General features: G+C 42.1%; 1 pseudogene; it reads left to right on the top strand.

Annotated features, from left to right (window-relative positions):
- LOC124697126 overlaps positions 1–20,959 on the top strand; it is a 30,518-nt pseudogene extending 9,559 nt beyond the window's left edge.
- Positions 20,960–22,228: the final 1,269 nt, after the last annotated feature.

Genomic DNA, 22,228 nt, shown 5'->3' with positions numbered 1-22,228 from the left:
TTCACCCACACAACACTTATCATAACAATGAAGATTATTTAGCCGTATGAAGCGAAAGCACTAGACTAAAATCCCATGTGTCCTCGAGAACGTTTGGTCATTATAAGTAAACAAACCGGCTTGTCCTTTGTGCTACAAAGGATTGGGCCACTCGCTGCAATTATTTCTCTCGCATTCTACTTACTCGTACTTATTTCAACTGTTACATCAAAACCCCCTGAATACTTGTCTGTGAGCATTTACAGTGAAACCTTCATCGAAACTGCTTGCCAACACCTTCTGCTCCTCGTTGGGATCGACATTCTTACTTATCGAAGATACTACGATACACCCCCTATACTTGTGGGTCATCAAGACTATTTTCACGGCGCCGTTGCCGGGGAGTGAAGCGCTATTGGTAAGTGGAATTGGTAAGGAAAACCTTTCCTGTTGTGCTGATTTTATTTCTGCCTGCTGCTATAAGTCATTATGGAGAGCTCTTCTCTTCAATTTCTATTTGGGAAATCTACTACTACTGCAACGGTAGTAGATGAGGCGCCAGGTGAGGAAGTGATACCATATAAAATACCTATGAAAATTATTGAACGTGTTATGGATAACCGCTATGAAGGGGATGGAGCTGTCCACCCCGGTGATCATTTACTGTTTTTGCATGAATTATGCGGGTTATTCAAATGTGCAGGTATTGCTATGGATGAAGTGATGATGAAATTATTCTCTTTATCGCTGTCCGGTAAGGCGGCGCATTGGTATAAATTACTTGGATAATGGGGATTCTCTTGAATGGAATGATATTGTGCCCCGGTTTTATTCTAAGTTCTATCCTCCAAGTGAAATTCATAAGGATCGGAATCGCATATATAATTTTTGGCCTCATGATGGAGAGAGTATTGCCCAAGCTTGGGGGAGATTGAAGTCTTTAATGCTCAAATGCCCCATTCATGAGCTTCCTGGTAATGTTATTATTGATAATTTCTATGCAAGACTTTCTTTTCAAGACAAGACCTTGCTTGGATACTTCTTGTTCCGGATCATTTACACGCAACAAAGAAGAGTTTAAAAGGGACCTTCTTGATCGAATCCATGAAAATACCGAAGGTTGGGAGAACGACAAGGATAGAGAATCGGGTATAATTTATGATTATAAATGCATTGAAGCTTTTATGGATACTGATTTATTTCGTAATATGAGTGCTACATATGGTCTTGATTCCCAAGTTGCTCGTAAATCTTTATAAAGCTTTTGCCTCTCATTATGAATTGCCTAAGAAGAATTTTGATAAGTATCATGAACCATATAAAGATAAAATTGATTCATCTATTAATAAGTGTGTTGTAATTGAAGCTGGCGATCGTGTTATTCCTGAAGCTTATATTGAAAAAACTCCTTTCCCTGCTAAAATGAAAGAGTACTCGTTATAAATAGTGCGGTTCATAAAAGTGAAAAGAAACCTAGAGAACCTGAAGAACAAATAAAAGTTGAACTCTCTTGTTGCAATTGTTAAAGATCTTGTGACTGAAAATGTTGAGGATGGTCATATTATTTTTTGTGAAGATGCTTCTAATATTGTTTCACATCCTAATAAACCCAAACAAGCTAGTGTTCCTATGCTATCTGTTAAAATTGGTGATCATTGCTATTATGGATTATGTGATATTGGTGCAAGTGTTAGTGCTATTCCATATGAGCTTTACACGGAGATTATGCGCGAAATTGATTCTTGTGAACTTGAAGATATTGATGTGGTTATTCAGCTGGCTAATAGAGAAACTATTTCACCAATTGGTATTGTCCGAGATGTGGAAGTTTTATGCGGTAAGATTAAATATCCTGCTGACTTTTTGGTACTTGGTTCTGCTGCTAGTGATTATTGTCCTATTATTTTTGGTAGACCTTTTCTAAATACTTGTGGAGCTATTATAGATTGCAAGAAAGAGAAAATTTTGACTAAATTTGCTGGTGAATCTTATGAGTTTAACTTCTCTAAATTTACTAAAACTCCTTATAAAGCTGATTTGCCTAGTAATGATTTTAAAATGGAGCGAGTGTGCATCTATTGTTCTTGTTCCTAACAATCCTTTGCGAGCAACATTTGGAGGATAGTGAGAGCGAAATTTTTAGGAAAGAAAGAGATGAGCTTGAGGAAATTTTTCTTCGCCAACCTATTCTCAAGCATGATTTACCGGTGGAAGATTTGGGTACAACACCGCCACCAAAGGAAGATCCTGTTTTTGATTTAAAGCCTTTACTCGATGATCTTAAATATGCTCATATTGATGATAAGAAAATATATCCTGTTATTATTAGTTCTAAGCTTACGAGTTTGAAGAAGAAAGATTATTGCAAATATTGAAGAAACACCGAGGAGCTATTGGCTACACTCTTGATGATTTGAAGGGGATTTCTCCATCTATTTGCCAACATGCTATTAATATGGAAGATGATGCAAAGCCTGTTGTTGAACCTCGGCGTCGTCTAATTCCGAAGATGAAGGAAGTGGTAAGGAATGAGGTATTACGACTTCTTGAAGCTGGTATTATATATCCTATTGCTGATAGTAGATGGGTTAGTCCTGTACATTGCGTTCCCAAGAAAGGAGGTATGACTGTTGTGCCTAATGATAATGATGAGCTTATTCCTCAAAGAGTAGTTGTAGGGTATAGAATGTGCATTGATTTTCGAAAAGTTAATAAAGTTACTAAGAAAGACCATTACCCTTTACCATTTATTGATCAAATGCTAGAAAGATTGTCTAAAAATACTCATTTTTGCTTTCTTGATGGTTATTACGGATTTTCACAAATTGCTCGTTAAAGCTAAAGATCAAGAGAAAACCACCTTTACTTGTCCCTATGGAACTTATGCTTATAGACGTATGCCTTTTGGTTTATGTAATGCTCCTGCTACTTTTCAAAGATGCATGTCTGCTATTTTTCATGGTTTTTGTGAAAGTATTGTAGAGGTATTCATGGATGATTTTTCCGTTTATGGGAATTCTTTTGATAGTTGCTTGCGAAACCTTGATAAAGTTTTGCGAGAGATGTGAAGAAACTAACCTTGTTCTTAATTGGGAGAAATGCCACTTTATGGTTAATGAAGGAATTGTATTGGGACATAAAATTTCGAGAGAGGTATTGAAGTTGATAGAGCTAAAGTTGAAGCAATTGAGAAGATGCCCTATCCAAGGGATGTTAAAGGTATTCGTAGTGTTCTTGGTCATGCTGGGTTTTATAGGAGGTTTATTAAAGATTTCTCCAAGATTTCAAAGCCTCTTACTAATCTTCTTCAAAAAGATGCACCATTTGTTTTTGATGATGATTGTAAGGAAGCTTTCGAAACTCTTAAGAAAGCCTTAATAACTGCTCCTATAGTTGAACCTCCTGATTGGAATTTACCATTTGAAATTATGTGTGATGCTAGTGATTTTCTTTGTAGGCGCTGTGCTTGGACAGCGAGTAGATAAAAAACTGAATGTTATTCATTATGCTAGTAAAACTCTTGATGCTGCTCAAAGAAATTATGCTACAACTGAAAAGGAATTATTAGCTGTAGTCTTTGCTTGTGATAAATTTAGATCTTATATCGTTGATTCAAAAGTTACTATTCATACTGATCATGCTGCAATTAGATACCTAATGACAAAGAAAGATGCTAAGCCGAGGCTTATTAGATGGGTACTTCTTTTGCAAGAATTTGATTTACATATTGTAGATAGGAAAGGTGCTGATAATCCTGTTGCTGATAATTTGTCTAGATTGGAAAATATTGTTTATGATCCTGATTCCTGTTAATGATAGTTTTCCAAATGAACAATTGGCCGTGATAAAGGTGAGCTCGCGAGACGGTCCTTGGTATGCTGATTATGCTAACTTTATTGTTTCCAAGTACTTGCCTCCAACCTTTTCAGCTCGAGCAAAGGAGGAAATTCTTTTATGATTTGAGGCATTATTTCGGGATGACCCACACTTATATAAAGAAGGAGTGGATGGTATTATGCGAAGATGTGTTCCCGAATATGAACAACAAGAGATATTGAGTAAATGTCATGGCAGTGCTTATGGAGGACTTCACGCCGGAGAAAGAACCGCGCAAAAAGTTCTACAATCAGGTTTTTATTGGCCAACTCTCTTCAAGGATGCGAGAAAGTTTATTCTATCTTGTGATGAATGCCAAAGGGTTGGTAATATCTCCAGACGCAATGAAATGCCTATGAATTATACTCTTGTTATTGAACCGTTTGATTGTTGGGGATTTGACTTTATGGGACCTTTTCCGTCTTCGGAAGGTAACACTCATATACTTGTTGCTGTTGATTATGTTACTAAATGGGTAGAAGCCATACCTACAAAAAGTGCTGATGGTGAGACCTCTTTAAAAATGCTTTTAGATATTATTTTTCCTAGATTTGGAGTACCTAGATATATTATGACTGATGGAGGTTCTCATTTTATTCATGGAGGTTTTAGAAAAACTCTTGCTAAGTATGGTATTAATCATAGAATTGCTTCCGCTTATCACCCTCAAACTAGTGGTCAAGTAGAATTATCAAATAGAGAGATTAAATCTATTTTGCAAAAGACCGTTAATAAAACCAGAAAGAATTGGGCTAGTAAATTGAAGGATGCACTATGGGCTTATAGAACTGCTTATAAAAACCCCATGGGAATGTCACCTTATAAAATGGTTTACGGAAAAGCTTGTCATTTACCTTTAGAGCTAGAACACAAAGCTTATAGGGCTGTTAGAGAATTAAATAAAGATCCTAAACTTGCCGGTGATAAGAGGTTGCTACAATTAAGTTCTCTAGATGAATGGAGAAGTGAATCTTATGAAAATGCTAAACTCTTTAAAGAAAAAGTTAAAAAATGGCATGATAGAAGGATCATCAAAAGAGATTTTAATATTGGGGATAAAGTCCTATTGTATCGGTCTCGTCTCAGATTCTTTGCAGGGAAATTACTCTCGAAATGGAAAGGACCATATGTTGTCGAGGAGGTGTATCGTTCAGGGGCAATCAAAATTAGCTCTCTCCAAGGCAATGCTACGCAAGTGGTGAATGGACAAAGACTCAAGCATTATATCTCGGGTGATTCTTATAATGTTGATGTTGACATTATTCAAGTGGAAACACCGGAAGCTTTCATCAAAGGACAAATTGACAGTCCGCCAGAACTCGACTTTGAATAGGTAACAGTACTGGTAATGAAAAGTACGCAATTCACTTTCCGAACATTATTTTCGCTGTTTTTGGAAAATATGAGAAATTACGAGTTCGAAACGGAGTGGAAAGGACGCACGAGGGCGTGGCACCATAGGCCGGCGCGGCCTATGCAGGGCCCGCGCCGACCTATGGTTTGGCCGCCCCGTCGCCCCTTTCCGACTCTGGTTCGATCTGGTACTTTCCTTTTGTCGAGAAAATTTTTGCTATATAATCCCCCGGACCCCTGGAGGTCCGTATATCGTTTTCTCGACGTGTTTTGTTTCGAGTTGTTTCTGCCAGGAATTGCTTCGGATCTAGAGCCATCATGTCTTCGTCGGAAGCCCCGAAGGACAGCTCCAGCAAGGATGTCGGCAACTTGTACATGGAGGAGCTGAGGATGCACCCCAAGGAGTTGCTGCTCGTTGAAGGAGAAGCTGCAGGTCAAGGATGTCCGGGGTCCTAAAGGAGAAGGAAGCTTGGAAGACGGGATGGAGAAGCTAGAACAAGAGGTTTTCAAGTACAAGAAGATGGCTGAGCGTGAGGTGGATATCTTCCACGAGATTGTGTCCGAACTCATTGCTCGAACATGAGAAGGAAGCTGGAAAGCTTTGGAGCGACATCCTCTCACTTCACGACACCACCAACAAGCTCCAAGCACAACTCTATGACGTTCGGAATCAAAGCTGTGAGTATGAAAACAGGTTTAACTACATAAGCCGTGCTTGCCGGTTTCAGGATTCCCGAGACCAAGATGTCGTTTCTTGATGGAGAGCCTCTCCCTTGGAAGTCTGATGACGGGAATTCATCACCACCATCTCCTCAGGAGTAATTCATCATCGGTATTGGCATCCCCTTGGTTTGTTCCAAGCTTGGGGGAGTGCCGCGGTATCACATTATCACTATCTTTTACTTTTATTGTCAAGTAGTGTCATATCATGAATAGGGAAGTTATCGTATAAGATGGGTTGCGTTTGGAAGTATCTCTCCTTTAGTTGTCTATGTATCCCTTGGTGTGAGTTATCGATATGGAATATTAATGAGAATTCTTATCATTTACATATTGCACATCTTATTTTAGTTTGCAATCTCTATGATTCATCTTGTTGTTAGTATTGGTATCACTTTGGGAGCATTGAATAAATCTATTTGGTTTTGGCAAACTTAGCATTGGTCAATAGCAACAACACTTTGAGGTTTAAATAGAAAAGAGAAATACATGTAGATGTTTCATTGTCTTTCTTGTTAGCTCATAGCTTATTATTCTGAAGTTAAGATTGTTTGTGCTTACAAGGAAGATGCATGATTGTTTCTATCATATGTATATTTGTTTGTTTCCCTCGACTCTCATGCTTGCTAATTAACCTTGCTAGCCAAAGACCTGTACTGAGAGGGAATACTTCTCGTGCATCCAAACCTTAGCCCAAACCTATGTCATTTGTGTCCACCATACCTACCTACTACATGGTATTTTCTGCCATTCCAAGTAAATACTTCATGTGCTACCTTTAAACAATTCAAAACTTAGTATCTCTTATTTGTGTCAATGTTTCATAGCTCATGAGGAAGTATGTGGTGTTTTATCTTTCAATCTTGTTGGGCAATTTCCACCAATGGACTAGTGGCTTCATCCGCTTATCCAATAATTTTGCAAAAAGAAGCTGGCAATGGGATTCCCGAGTCCCAAATAAATTAAACTAAATAGACACTCCTCCATGGTATGTGATTGATGGACGGCACCCGAAGGACTCGGTTAGCCATGGCTTGTGTAAGCAAAGGTTGGGGGAGTGTCATCATCATCATAAAGCTAAAATAAAAAGGCACTCCTTCATGGTATGAGATTGTTGGCGAGCACCCGAGGATTCGGTTAGCCATGGTTTGTGAAAGAAAGGTTGGAAGGAGTGCCACACAAAATGAAAATATTATGGGAGCCGCTCTTAGGAGGTTGTCTGGCAAGGGGGCTAGAGTACCCGCTACCAGTCGTTGACAACAACAAACACCTCTCAAAATGTTACTTTTATTATCTCTGTACGATTTCAAAACTGAAAGAGCTCTAGCACATGATTTAATCCCTGCTTCCCTCTGCGAAGGGCCTGTCTTTTACTTTATGTTGAGTCAGTAAACCTATTTCTCTCCATCTCAAGCAAGCATTTGAGTAGTTGTGATCAAACCAATATATTGTGATTTGCTACATCATGTCTTTTATTCTTCCTTGTTTAGTACAAGTTTTATCCGAATGAATGTAGCTTTGCAAGTTATCAATGATTATGAAGAGACCATTATGATTGAGTATGCAAGTTGTGCCTTATAAACTTTAACATGAGATCGCTGCTCAATGAGATAAGTATAATCCGTTAATTGTTCTCTGACCAAGAACGAAGTTTGCCATCACCAATGATGATTTCTCATGCACCTTTACTTGTGATTACCTTATACTTGTTTCAATATGAGTTATAAGAGGTTGTTTACTATAATGTCCTGTGTGAATGAATATGATGCTTCTTGTCCGTATTTTATTTATCGACTCTTCACTCCATAAACATGTGGTCATGTCTATCGAGTTCGGTTTCGCTTGGGGACAAGCGAAGTCTAAGCTTGGGGGAGTTGATACGTCCAATTTGCATCACTATTTTATATCATAATTTGCTTGTTATTCATTGATATATTTCATATTGGGACACAATACTTATGTTATTTCATCTATTTTGCATGTTTCATCATTATTGGAGGATCAAGCACCGGAGCCGGGATTCTGCTCGGAAAAAGCACCGTCGGAAGGCAATATTTCGGAAGATCACCTGTGGAAGGAAATTATACCAAAAATCCTATTTTTCAAGATGACGGAGGAAGCCGGAAGGAGGAGCCGGGGAGGAGCCGGGGTGGGCCCACACCCTAGGGCGGCGCGGCCCGAGGCCCCGGCCGCGCCGCCATGTGGTGTGGAGGGCCCACGACCCCTTTCGCCTCCTTTTCTTCGCGAAATCCTTCGTCCCGAAAACCTAAGCCGGAAGGGGTACCTCACGAAGAGTTACGGCCGCCTCGCGGGGCGGAGAACACCGAGAGAGAAAAGAGCTCTCCGGCGGGCGGGAATCCGTCGGGGAAATTCCCTCCGGGAGGGGAAATCGACGCCATCGTCACCGACGTCAAGCTGGACATCATCACCATCACCATCATCATCATCTCCACCATCATCACCGCCGTCATCACCGCTGGACACCGTCACCGCCGTAGCAATTTGGGTTTGATCTTGATTGTTTGATAGGGGAAACTCTCCCGGTATCGATCTATACTTGTTGTTGATGCTATTGAGTGAAACCATTGAACCAAGTTTATGTTCAGATTGTTATTCATCATCATATCACCTCCGATCATGTTCCATATGATGTCTCGTGAGTAGTTCGTTTAGTTCTTGAGGACATGGGTGAAGTCTAAATGTTAGTAGTGAACTATGGTTGAGTAATATTCAATGGTGTGATATTTAAGTTGTGGTGTTATTCTTCTAGTGGTGTCATGTGAACGTCGACTACATGACACTTCACCATTTATGGGCCTAGGGGAATGCATCTTGTATTCGTTTGCTAATTGCGGGGTTGCCGGAGTGACGAGAAACCTAAACCCCCGTTGGTATATCGATGCGGGAGGGATCGCAGGATCTCGCAGTTTAAGGCCGTGGTTAGATTTATTCTTAATTACTTTCTTGTAGTTGCGGATGCTTGCAAGGGGTATAATCACAAGTATGTATTAGTCCTAGGAAGGGCGGTACATTAGCATAGGTTCACCCACACAACACTTATCATAACAATGAAGATTATTTAGCCGTATGAAGCGAAAGCACTAGACTAAAATCCCATGTGTCCTCGAGAACGTTTGGTCATTATAAGTAAACAAACCGGCTTGTCCTTTGTGCTACAAAGGATTGGGCCACTCGCTGCAATTATTTCTCTCGCATTTTACTTACTCGTACTTATTTCAACTTGTTACATCAAAACCCCTGAATACTTGTCTGTGAGCATTTACAGTGAAACCTTCATCGAAACTGCTTGCCAACACCTTCTGCTCCTCGTTGGGATCGACATTCTTACTTATCGAAGATACTACGATACACCCCCTATACTTGTGGGTCATCAAGACTATTTTCTGGAGATCCTAGAAGGTAAAAAAATTGGGAGGGCTGAGCTGTACAGGATCACTCACACTGATAGCAAAGGACTGCCAGTTGACGATTTTGCTGCTGGGAAAATTGTAAGTTTCACCTTCAAGTAACTACTGCCAGCACACATACTTGTTCTTGCAACAATACCTGCCATGACACTAATTTCCTTGTAGAATGAAATCAATGACAAACTTAATGCCAATCCTGAGCTGCATGGGGAGGAAGCAAATCCCAATGACCTCTATTCAACATTGTTTCCCAAAGCAAAGAAGTCAACAAGGTATGGTCTAGGCATGGTAGTTGGTGGAAAAGGATCGTAAAATCTAGCTCAAGCACTAGCAGACTCTTGAAGAGAGTAGGAAAGAGACCGAGAGACCTAAAGCTTGTGGTCGAAAACATGGCGCGAAAGACCGATATCATAGAAGGGCAGTTGAGTCAACTAATGCTAGTGTACCAAGCTAGCCGGAAAATACAGGACAACCGAGCAACGACAACGACAACGACAGACAAGTGAAGAGGGAATGGAATGTATTCCTACAATCCGAGTACACTACAACTTCTTCGTTCATGAGTCAACGAGTATATTTCCATAAATTTGGTCCGGTGATATCTAAATTTGTGATATGATTGGCCTAATGTAGGTTACCAAACCAAATGTTGAGAAAGTTACTAGCGAGTGAGGTTACGGGTTGCAAAGCAAATGTAAGACGCAAGCTTCTTCTTTCATGATCCGTATTGTAATCATACTATCAAGATGGTGCAGCTAAGTATTTGATAATTTTGTTTAAATGCAGGAAACTAAATCAACTGAAGAAACAAATGTGAGAAGAAGCCAAAAACATAGTCATACCTCAGAAGTTGGAGGATATCAAGCCAAGGTAAAGTATCAACAGTTTCATGTCCACTTGGCTACTAGATGGTCCTGTTAATTGTGTGCTCTGATTGTTTAAATGCAGGAAACTAGATCAACTGAAGTAACACATGCAAAAAGAAGCCAAAAACCTAGTCATACCTCAGAAGTTGGAGGATATCAAGCCAAGGTAAAGTATCAACAGTTTCATGTCCACTTGGCTACTAGATGGTCCTGTTAATTGTGTGCTCTGATTGTTTAAATGCAGGCCACCACAACTCATGAAGATAGAAGAGCCAGAAAAATAAAGGAGAGAAAGAGTATGAAGGAACCTAGTAGTTCTGTACCAAAGTTATGAGCTGCTAACATTGGTACTTTTTAAAACTGGTAATTGAAGGTACCATCTGATCATACATGCATGTGACATTTTTGGTAATTGGCAGGAAACAATTTATACCCAGGAAACAACCTATAGCCAGGAAGGCGTTTACAGCCCAGGAAACTATGTTTAGCCACGAAGAAATGTTTACCAATCAAGAAGAAGGAAATCATTCAAAGACAACCTACAAGCATCTAGAGGCAAAGGTACCGAGCCTCATATAATGAAAATTACTCTACAAGCATCTAGATTGCAATAACCGAGCCTTATAGAAAAAAATAACAAAATATGTTATCTACGAGACAGACTAGTGTGAACAAGATCATTAAATCGGTCAAAATGGAGAAGGCACAAGAAAACAAGATGAAAAACAGTGAGGTGAAGAAGAAAAAGCACAAAGGGACAGTCAAGGTGACAAAAGGGATGGACGTCGCTTTAACTTCACCAACCAGTGAAGCAGTAGTGGCTCTTGGCACTGTGCAAAATGCAGACACTGATGAGTACATTGAGGTTATGATCAACATGGTCTTGAAGAGAACCACGAGGTTACCACAAGCAAAGGGGAGGATGACGCTACTAGGTCAAGCTGAGGCACACTCAGTCCAGTGGCCAAGGAAGAATGTAAGTTATCACTTGATCAATACTGTAGTGTCATGAAAAAAACCATGTGAAACATGATCAGTAATGTAGTGTCATGAAACAACCATGATCGATCTGTAGTGTCATGAAACAACCTTACTATCTAATGCTTTAACTATCTATGCATGTTGCACGACAAACCGTGTTGTTGCTCCTCACCATGTACTATAGTTGGAAAAGCATGTGTATTGATACGAGTGACCTCTCGTGATGCTTTCCAATCATCCTAGCCTAGCTTGTTGCCTATCGGTTGGTTGTTTGAAATGAATTGCTTTGCAGGTCATACGGTGACTCTCTTACTTCTATTTCTCAAGCGGATATACTATGTGAAAGATCCAACCTTGTTTGGTAATGCTTGCGAGTCAGCACCGAACAAGTGGACATGACTCATGCATCAATTGTGAGCAGCATGGACAAGAACTTGCGCATTCATTCCGGATCGGATGGTAGGGTGTTGACATTGGAGGAGCAAGCAGCGAATCGGGATGAAATTAGGAGAACGAGATAACCTCAATGACGAGTCAAAACCCCGACGAGAACTAAGAGTAGGAGAACCTTCACCTTCAAGTCAAAAGCCTCCATAGCTTCTCCAGTCCAGCTGATGATGTGTGACCAGGCTGGATGATCATGTTTATGATTGCTTATGACTGAATTCTGTTTATGACTGAATGCTTGTAAGTTATCCGATGCTTCGGATGATCATGTTTAAGACTGAATTCTGTTTATGACTGAATGCTTGTAAGTTATCTGATGCTGGATGATCATGTTTAAGACTGAATTCTGCTTTTGACTGAATTCTGTTTATGACTGAATGCTTGTTTATGACTGAATGCTGCCAGTACATTAATTCAAAATTTGCCTGGCATATATGCCTGAAAACAAATTTGGAGGCATTTGCAGAAATGCCGGAAAAAGCTTTGAACGGCATTTCCACCTTGTGCCAGAAAAAGATTCCACGGCGTAACCACCTTGTGCCATAAAAAGATTCGGCGGCATCTTCATGAAGTGCCGGCAAAAACCTTCCACGGCACAATCAAAATGTGCCGGCAAAACTCTTAACAGGCACAAACTGGTATGCCTGAAATAGCCTTTACTGGCACCTGTATATGTGCCTGGAATAACATACCGCGGCATCTCACGAAAAGTGCCGGCAAAGACCATTCTCGACTGGAATAAACGCAGCACTTTTTTTTTGCCTCGAAAAACCTTTGCCGGCACTTTTGGTACCTTTGCCGGCACTTTTTTGTGCCGGCAATCTGGGTACCTGACGCAGTGTCGTCTTGCAAGACTTGCCCAAATCAACGCCCGATACCATCTACCAGAGTGTGATCGCCGCGTGCCCGCAGCTGCAAATTCTGCACATCATCTCCTGCCTGTACGAAAGTAGAGCCTTTTCACTGATACTCAATGCACCCATGTCACAAATTAGGGAGCTTGTCGTGGACAGCCCCTTCATGGTAGTCGAGCTCCGCTCTCTCCCCAAGCTCCGGAGCCTTGCCGTCTTGCACGCCAGCCTTCTGTCGACCTCCGGCGCCTTCCCTTGCCTTGAACACGCGAGCTACGTCTTCTCTGTTCAGCAACCTGAAGGCTCTTCCTATTATCACTTGAAGCTGGAAAACATCACTACCATACTCATGCTCTTCTTTGAAGCCGCGATCGCGCATGACGGACCTAGCGCTGCGGTTCTGCTGGGCCGAGTATGTGGATCGCCCGAAGAATCCCGTCTGTACGATGGCCAATGTCAGGAGGCTGCTGCTTGCGGACGTGCCTTCCTGTTGGGATGTCGTCTCGGGCTCAGGGCCGCACCTCCTCATCGATGCGGCACCATTGCTTGAGAGCATCCATGTCCATGTTCCCAAACACGAAGAGGAGCCGGACCAGGAGATACCGGGCTGCAGCCCTCAACTGCGCACCGCCACCGCCATCTCAAGGAGCTGGTGGTCGTTGGCTTTCAGATAACAGAGAGGCATCTTCATTTTGTAATAGCATGTCTAACAGGCCCCGTATAACCCGCCCACCCCGTAAAATTCCGGCGACATACGGGGCAGGCGCGGTTTGGGCCGTCTAGCAGGCCCCGTATTCGGGCCGCCCCGTTTCGGCGGAATACGGGGCCCGGGAAATCGGCCCCGTCGCCCCGTACATATAGTGGGCGCAGGTGCGAGTGAGGGGTTAACCCCTCACTCGCAACCCTAGCTCCGCCGTGCGCCGCCGCCTCCTCCTCCTCGCTCCGGCGAGCAATTAGCCGCTCCTCCGCGCCGCATTCCACCCCCAAGCCGGGATGGACTCCCGCCGCCGCGAGTGGCGCCTCGCCGGCGAGCGGATCGAAGCGATCCCGCTCGCCGGACACCGTAGAGGATGCGTGGCGGCTGAAGTGCAAGCTGTCCGCCGCCGGGAGCCGTCGCGCGGCCTGCAAGTACGCCGGCGCGCTGTAGTGCCGGAGACGCTCCGGGAGTACGCCGCGGGTGGGCGGTGGTACAAGCAGGACCCGCCGCTCAAGCCGATGAGCGGCGAAGCGTTCGAGAAATGGCGCGCGCAGTGGCAGCGCGACCGCGCGGCGTTGGCGGCATGGAGGGCCACCATCGGCAGCACCAGCGGCGGAGGAAGCGGAGGCGGCGAGGAGGAAGACGCGGCGGCGGAAGAGGAGGCGGCCTACCGCCGTGCGGTGGCCGAATCCGAGGCGGAGGCCGCCGAGAAAGCTCGGACGGAGGCAGACGAGCAGGCGGCGGCCATCGCCGCCGTCCAGGAGTTCGAGGCGCGGGAGGTGATGTCTACGGGAGCTTCTATTCTTGTAGACAGTGTTGGGCCTCCAAGAGCAGAGGTTTGTAGAACAGCAGCAAGTTTCCCTTAAGTGGATACCCAAGGTTTATCGAACTCAGGGAGGAAGAGGTCAAAGATATCCCTCTCATGCAACCCTGCAACCACAAAGCAAGAAGTCTCTTGTGTCCCCAACACACCTAATAGGTGCACTAGTTCGGCGAAGAGATAGTGAAATACAGGTGGTATGAATAAGCGATAGCAACGGCAACGACACCGGAAAAACGCTTTGCCCGGAACGGTAAACAAGCGAGTAGTAATGCGAGCAGTAGTAACATAGTAAAACGAGTAAACAAGCGGCGATAGCGATATTTAGGAACAAGGCCTAGGGAATAGACTTTCACTAGTGGACACTCTCAACATTGATCACATAACGAGAATAGATAAATGCATACTCTACACTTTTGTTGGATGATGAACACATTGCGTAGGATTACACGAACCCTCAATGCCGGAGTTAACAAGCTCCACAATAATGCTCATGTTTTAGTAACCTTTAGTGTAAGATAGATCAACGAGACTAAACCAAGTACTAGCATAGCATGCACACTCGTCACCTTCATGCATATGTAGGAGGAATAGATCACATCAATATTATCATAGCAATAGTTAACTTCGCAATCTACAAGAGATCATGATCATAGCATAAACCAAGTACTAACACGGTGCACACACTCGTCACCTTTACACACGTGCGGGAGGAATAGAACTACTTTAATAACTTTGCTAGAGTAGCACATAGATAAATTGTGATACAAAACTCATATGAATCTCAATCATGTAAAGCAGCTCATGAGATCATTGTATTGAAGTACATGGAGAGAGATTAACCACATAGCTACCGGTACAGCCCCGAGCCTCGATGGAGAACTACTCCCTCCTCATGGGAGCAGCAGCGGTGATGAAGATGGCGGTGGAGATGGCAGCGGTGTCGATGGAGAAGCCTTCCAGGGGCACTTCCCCGTCCCGGCAGGGTGCCGGAACAGAGTTCTGTCCCCCGAATTGGAGTTTCGCGACGGTGGCGGCGCCCCTGGAGTCTTTCTGGAGTTTCGTCAATTGGTACTGCGTTTTTAGGTCGAAAGGGCTTTTATAGGCGAAGAGGCGGCGCGAGGGGGCACTCGGGGGCGCCACACCCTAGGCCGGCGCGGCCTAGGCCTGGCCCGCGCCGCCATGTGGTGTGGTGGCCCCCTGGCCCCTCTCCGACTCTTCTTCGGTGTTCCGGACGCTTCCGGGAAAAATAGGAGGTTTGGCGTTGATTTCGTCCAATTCCGAGAATATTGCCCGAACAGCCTTTCCGGAACCAAAAACAACGAGAAAACAGGAACCGCACTCGTGGCATCTTGTTAATAGGTTAGTTCCGAAAAATGCATGAAAATGATATAAAGTGTGAACAAAACATGTTGGTATTGTCATAAAACAAGCATGGAACATCGGAAATTATAGATACGTTGGAGACGTATCAGCATCCCCAAGCTTAGTTCCTACTCGTCCTCGAGTAGGTAAACGATAAAAGATAATTTACGAGGTGACATGCTACCAACATAATCTTAATCATACCATTGTAAAGCATATGAGATGAATGCAGCGATTCGAAACAATGTAAATGCAATGAGTAAACAAGTGAATCATATAGCAAAGACTTTTCATGAATAGTACTTTCGAGACAAGCATCAATAAGTCTTGCATAAGAGTTACTCATAAAGCAATAAATTCATAGTAGAGACATTGAAGCAACACAATGGAAGATTAAGTTTCAGCGGTTGCTTTCAACTTGTAACATGTATATCTCATGGATAGTTGTCAATGCAAAGCAATATAACAAATGCAATAAGCAAGTATATAAGAATCAATGCACAGTTCACACAAATGTTTGCTTCTTGAGGTGGAGAAAGATAGGTGAACTGGCTCAACAATAAAAGTAAAAGAATGGTCCTTCAAAGAGGAAAGCATCGATTGCTATATTTGTGCTAGAGCTTTTATTTTGAAAACATGAAACAATTTTGTCAACGGTAGTAATAAAGCATATGTATCATGTAAATTATATCTTACAAGTTGCAAGCCTCATGCATAGTATACTAATAGTGCCCGCACCTTGTCCTAATTAGCTTGGACTACCGGATCATCACAATGCACATGTTTTAACCAAGTGTCACAATGGGGTACCTCTATGCCGCTTCGTACAAAGGTCTAAGGAGAAAGCTCGCATTGGATTTCTCGCTATTGATTATTCTTCAACTTAGACATCCATACCGGGACAACATAGACAACGAGATAATGGACTCCTCTTTTATGCATAAGCATGTAACAACAATTAATAATTTTCTCATTTGAGATTGAGGATATATGTCCAAAACTGAAACTTCCACCATGGATCATGGCTTTAGTTAGCGGCCCAATGTTCTTCTCTAACAATATGCATGCTTAACCATAAGGTGGTAGATCGCTCTTACTTCAGACAAGACGAACATGCATAGCAACTCACATCAAATTCAACAATGAATAGTTGATGGCGTCCCCAGTGAACATGGTTATCGCACAACAAGCAACTTAATAAGAGATAAAGTGCATAATTACATATTCAATACCACAATAGTTTTTAAGCTATTTGTCCCATGAGCTATATATTGCAAAGGTGAATGGTGGAATTTTAAAGGTAGCACTCAAGCAATTTACTTTGGAATGGCGGAAAATACCATTTAGTAGGTAGGTATGGTGGACACAAATGGCATAGTGGTTGGCTCAAGTATTTTGGATGCATGAGAAGTATTCCCTCTCGATACAAGGTTTAGGCTAGCAAGGCTTATTTGAAACAAACACAAGGATGAACCGGTGCAGCAAAACTCACATAAAAGACATATTGAAAACATTATAAGACTCTACACCGTCTTCCTTGTTGTTCAAACTCAATACTAGAAATTATCTAGACCTTAGAGAAACCAAATATGCAAACCAAATTTTAGCATGCTCTATGTATTTCTTCATTAATGGGTGCAAAGCATATGATGCAAGAGCTTAATCATGAGCACAACAATTGCCAAGTATCACATTACCCAAGATATTTTAGCAATTACTACATGTAGCATTTTCCAATTCCAACCATATAACAATTAACGAAGCAGTTTCAACCTTCGCCATGAACATTAAAAGCTAAGAACACATGTGTTCATACGAACCAGCGGAGAATGTCTCTCTCCCACACAAGCATGATGTAATCCAATTTATTCAAACAAAAACAAAAACAAAAGCACACAGACGCTCCAAGTAAAGCACATAAGATGTGACCGAATAAAAATATAGTTTCAAGAGAAGGAACCTGATAATTTATCGATGAAGAAGGGGATGCCTTGGGCATCCCCAAGCTTAGACGCTTGAGTCTTCTTGATATATGCAGGGATGAACCACCGGGGCATCCCCAAGCTTAGACTTTTCACTCTTCTTGATCGTAGTATATCATCCTCCTCTCTTGACCCTTGAAAACTTCCTCCACACCAAACTCGAAACAACTCATTAGAGGGTTAGTGGACAATAAAAATTAACATGTTCAGAGGTGACACAATCATTCTTAACACTTCTGGACATTGCATAAAGCTACTGGACATTAATGGATCAAAGAAATTCATCCAACATAGCAAAAGAGGCAATGCGAAATAAAAGGCAGAATCTGTCAAAACAGAACAGTCCGTAAAGATGGATTTTATTAGGCCACCAGAATTGCTCAAACGAAAATGCTCAAAGTGAATGAAAGTTGCGTACATATCTGAGGATCACTCACGTAAATTTGCATAATTTTCTGAGTTACCTACAGAGAATTAGACCCAGATTCGTGACAGCAAAGAAATCTGTTTCTGCGCAGTAATCCAAATCTAGTACTTACTTTACTATCAAAGACTTTACTTGGCACAACAAAACACAAAACTAAGATAAGGAGAGGTTGCTACAGTAGTAAAAAACTTCCAAGACACAAATATAAAACAAAGTACTGTAGCAAAATAACACATGGGTTATCTCCCAAGAAGTTCTTTCTTTTTAGCCATTAAGATGGGCTCAGCAGTTTTAATGATGCACTCGCAAGAAATAGTATTTGAAAGCAAAAGAGAGCATCAAGAGGCAAATTCAAAACACATTTAAGTCTAACATGCTTCCTATGCATAGGAATCTTGTAAATAAACAAGTTCATGAAGAGCAAAGTAACAAGCATAGGAAGATAAAACAAGTGTAGCTTCAAAAATTTCAGCACATAGAGAGGCATTTTAGTAGCATGAAAATTTCTACAACCATATTTTCCTCTCTCATAATAACTTTCAGTAGCAACATGAGCAAACTCAACAATATAACTATCACATAAAGCATTCTTATCATGAGTCTCATGCATAAAATTATTACTCTCCACATAAGCATAATCAATTTTATTAGTTGTAGTGGGAGCAAATTCAACAAAGTAGCTATCATTATTATTCTCATCAAGTGTAGGAGGCATAGTATAATCACAACAAAATTTACTCTCCATAGTAGGTGGCATCAAAAGACCACTATTATAATCATCACAAATAGGAGGCAAAGTATCATCAAAGAAAATTTTCTCCTCAATGCTTGGGGGACTAAAAATATCATGAAAACCAGCTTCCCCAAGCTTAGAACTTTCTATATCATTATCAACAATGGTGTTCAAAGCGTTCATACTAATATTACTACCAGCATGCAAATAAGATTTCATAGGTTTTTTAATTTTCGCATCAAACAATCCATGTTTTAAATCAGGAAATAGAATAAGAAGCTCACTCTTATACATTATGCCAAACTAGTGTAAACAAGAAACAACAAGATGCAATTGCAGGATTTAAAGGAAATAGCTTTGAGCACACACACAACGGCGCCGGAAAAATACTTTACCTAGGACCGTAGTATGAGTGCCTTTTTACCTTTCCTCCCCGGCAACGGCGCCAGAAAAGTGGCTGATGTCTACGGGAGCTTCTATTCTTGTAGACAGTGTTGGGCCTCCAAGAGCAGAGGTTTGTAGAACAGCAGCAAGTTTCCCTTAAGTGGATACCCAAGGTTTATCGAACTCAGGGAGGAAGAGGTCAAAGATATCCCTCTCATGCAACCCTGCAACCACAAAGCAAGAAGTCTCTTGTGTCCCCAACACACCTAATAGGTGCACTAGTTCGGCGAAGAGATAGTGAAATACAGGTGGTATGAATAAGCAGTAGCAACGGCAACGACACCGGAAAAGTGCTTTGCCCGAACGAGTAAACAAGCAGTAGTAATGCAGCAGTAGTAACACAGTAAAACAGTAAACAAGCAGCGATAACAGTATTTAGGAACAAGGCCTAGGGAATAGACTTTCACTAGTGGACACTCTCAACATTGATCACATAACAGAATAGATAAATGCATACTCTACACTTTTGTTGGATGATGAACACATTGCGTAGGATTACACGAACCCTCAATGCCGGAGTTAACAAGCTCCACAATAATGCTCATGTTTTAGTAACCTTTAGTGTAAGATAGATCAACGAGACTAAACCAAGTACTAGCATAGCATGCACACTCGTCACCTTCATGCATATGTAGGAGGAATAGATCACATCAATATTATCATAGCAATAGTTAACTTCGCAATCTACAAGAGATCATGATCATAGCATAAACCAAGTACTAACACGGTGCACACACTGTCACCTTTACACACGTGCAGGAGGAATAGAACTACTTTAATAACTTTGCTAGAGTAGCACATAGATAAATTGTGATACAAAACTCATATGAATCTCAATCATGTAAAGCAGCTCATGAGATCATTGTATTGAAGTACATGGAGAGAGATTAACCACATAGCTACCGGTACAGCCCCGAGCCTCGATGGAGAACTACTCCCTCCTCATGGGAGCAGCAGCGGTGATGAAGATGGCGGTGGAGATGGCAGCGGTGTCGATGGAGAAGCCTTCCGGGGGCACTTCCCCGTCCCGGCAGGGTGCCGGAACAGAGTTCTGTCCCCCGAATTGGAGTTTCGCGACGGTGGCGGCGCCCCTGGAGTCTTTCTGGAGTTTCGTCAATTGGTACTGCGTTTTTAGGTCGAAAGGGCTTTTATAGGCGAAGAGGCGGCGCAGGGGGCACCGGGGGCGCCACACCCTAGGCCGGCGCGGCCTAGGCCTGGCCCGCGCCGCCATGTGGTGTGGTGGCCCCTGGCCCCTCTCCGACTCTTCTTCGGTGTTCCGGACGCTTCCGGGAAAAATAGGAGGTTTGGCGTTGATTTCGTCCAATTCCGAGAATATTGCCCGAACAGCCTTTCTGGAACCAAAAACAGCAGAAAACAGGAACTGGCACTGTGGCATCTTGTTAATAGGTTAGTTCCGAAAAATGCATGAAAATGATATAAAGTGTGAACAAAACATGTTGGTATTGTCATAAAACAAGCATGGAACATCGGAAATTATAGATACGTTGGAGACGTATCAGGAGGCGCGGGAGGCGCAGGAGGAGGCGGCGAGGATCGCCTTCATCCCCTACGTCATCCTTGACGAGTAGACGTAGGTTAGATGTAGTATGATCCGTAGTATGATCAATATGTATGTATGATCCCTAGTATGACAATGAAGATGAACTTCCCGGGGTTTTTATTTTTGAAAATACGGGGTCTGCTAGACGGAATGGCTCGAAATGGAGCAGTTTTTCGATACGGGGCGAAATAAGAGACTTATACGGGGCAGCGAAATACGGGGCCTGTTAGACATGCTCTAAGGTACGCCGTGGAAGTATCCACGGCGCTGAGCCATGTTGCTCTGTTCAAGCGTGGACATGTCAAGGAGAAGGAGCATTGTGGCTTGGAGATGGTGACTCTGCAAAGCAAGTGGAGCAACGAGGAGAAACTCGCCGTTCTGGATAGAATTTGCTGTCCCACGGCCCAAATTGAAGTGGTGCTAGGTTGAATTCAATTTCTGTGGTGCCGCTTCTAGTCTTAGTTTATATCTTTTTGGTAACGTTGATCGATTTTCCCTCTGGTTTCTAGATTTTAGTAAGGAATGAAACCAGAGAGCCTGACCCTAGCTGAGGAAGGAGTGCTTTCCGCTACCTAGCGACCACGGTTTGCTGCTCATAGCTCCCCTATGAGAATATACCTTGGGTGCTCGCCCATGGGTCTCGTTTTTTTTTTAATTCAATTTCTGTGCTGCCGCTTATAGGCTTAGTTTATATCTTTTTGGTAACGTTGATCGATTTTCCTCTGGTTTCTAGATTTTAGTAAGGAATGAAACCAGAGAACCTCAACTTTGTAAAGCGAGACTTAGCTTTATCTTTTCAGGCTTATCTCCATGGCGGGGGAAAAAACTTGCTAGCGCACGCTGTGAAGCCTTGGTTTCGCTGAACGGTTTCTTCATGGACTCAGCCCAGCTATGGTTCTTACTGCTACCTCGGTTTCTTCGTTCTGCAACGGTTTGTGGAAAATGCTTCTTGTTTCCTTCAATTTTATTCCTTCTAATAATGAGCGATGAGACAGCAAACAAACTTTCCGTACACATACTTAAAGTTTCTCTTAAGAGAAAAATGTCCATGAAGTTCCTTTTTGTAAGTTTTGCTTTTATGTTTTTCATTTAACCTTTTTTTCTCTTTCTGCTGCTTTTATTAATTTTTATGGTTCTTTATTTTGTTAATATATTTTCTTATTGTTCTATTTCAAAATCAGGCATTTGAATTTTATGTTATGGTTTTAAAAGTTATGTTCTATTTTTGGTCAAAAACTTTTACTTTTTTGTAGTCGTGTTTCCTTTCGTATGTGGAGCTAAGTGGTTGTTTGATTTTTACGCCAATATGCCTTATTTCAATTAATTCAAATTTGTGTTTGTCCGTAATATATAGTTTCTGTTTCCCAGGTGCTAATTTTTGTTCAACTACACTAGTAATGTTATTCTATTTGATCTATATATTTATTGTTTGGGTTCTACTTATCATTACCTTTCCAACAAGATTGGTTTCAACTTAATCAGAGTTCGGAAACTTTGTAAAAATTTAGTTCTTTGGAGAAAACTGCACTTTGAGGGATTATTTGCGGAACCACGTGGAAATCAGCGATGCTGGGCTCATCGTAAGAATCAGTCAGCAGTCGTTAGAATTTTCGGGTATATGCCGAATGGCTATATAGAGAATGATTCTGGCGGGTGCCAAACTAGTTTCGAATCGCCAGATTCAAACCGGCGAGCCGC

Source organism: Lolium rigidum, chromosome 3 (assembly GCF_022539505.1).
Source record: "Lolium rigidum isolate FL_2022 chromosome 3, APGP_CSIRO_Lrig_0.1, whole genome shotgun sequence".
NCBI lineage: Eukaryota > Viridiplantae > Streptophyta > Magnoliopsida > Poales > Poaceae > Lolium > Lolium rigidum.
The sequence above is the reverse complement of the archived record's forward strand: the minus strand, read 5'-3'. Positions and strand labels throughout refer to the sequence as shown.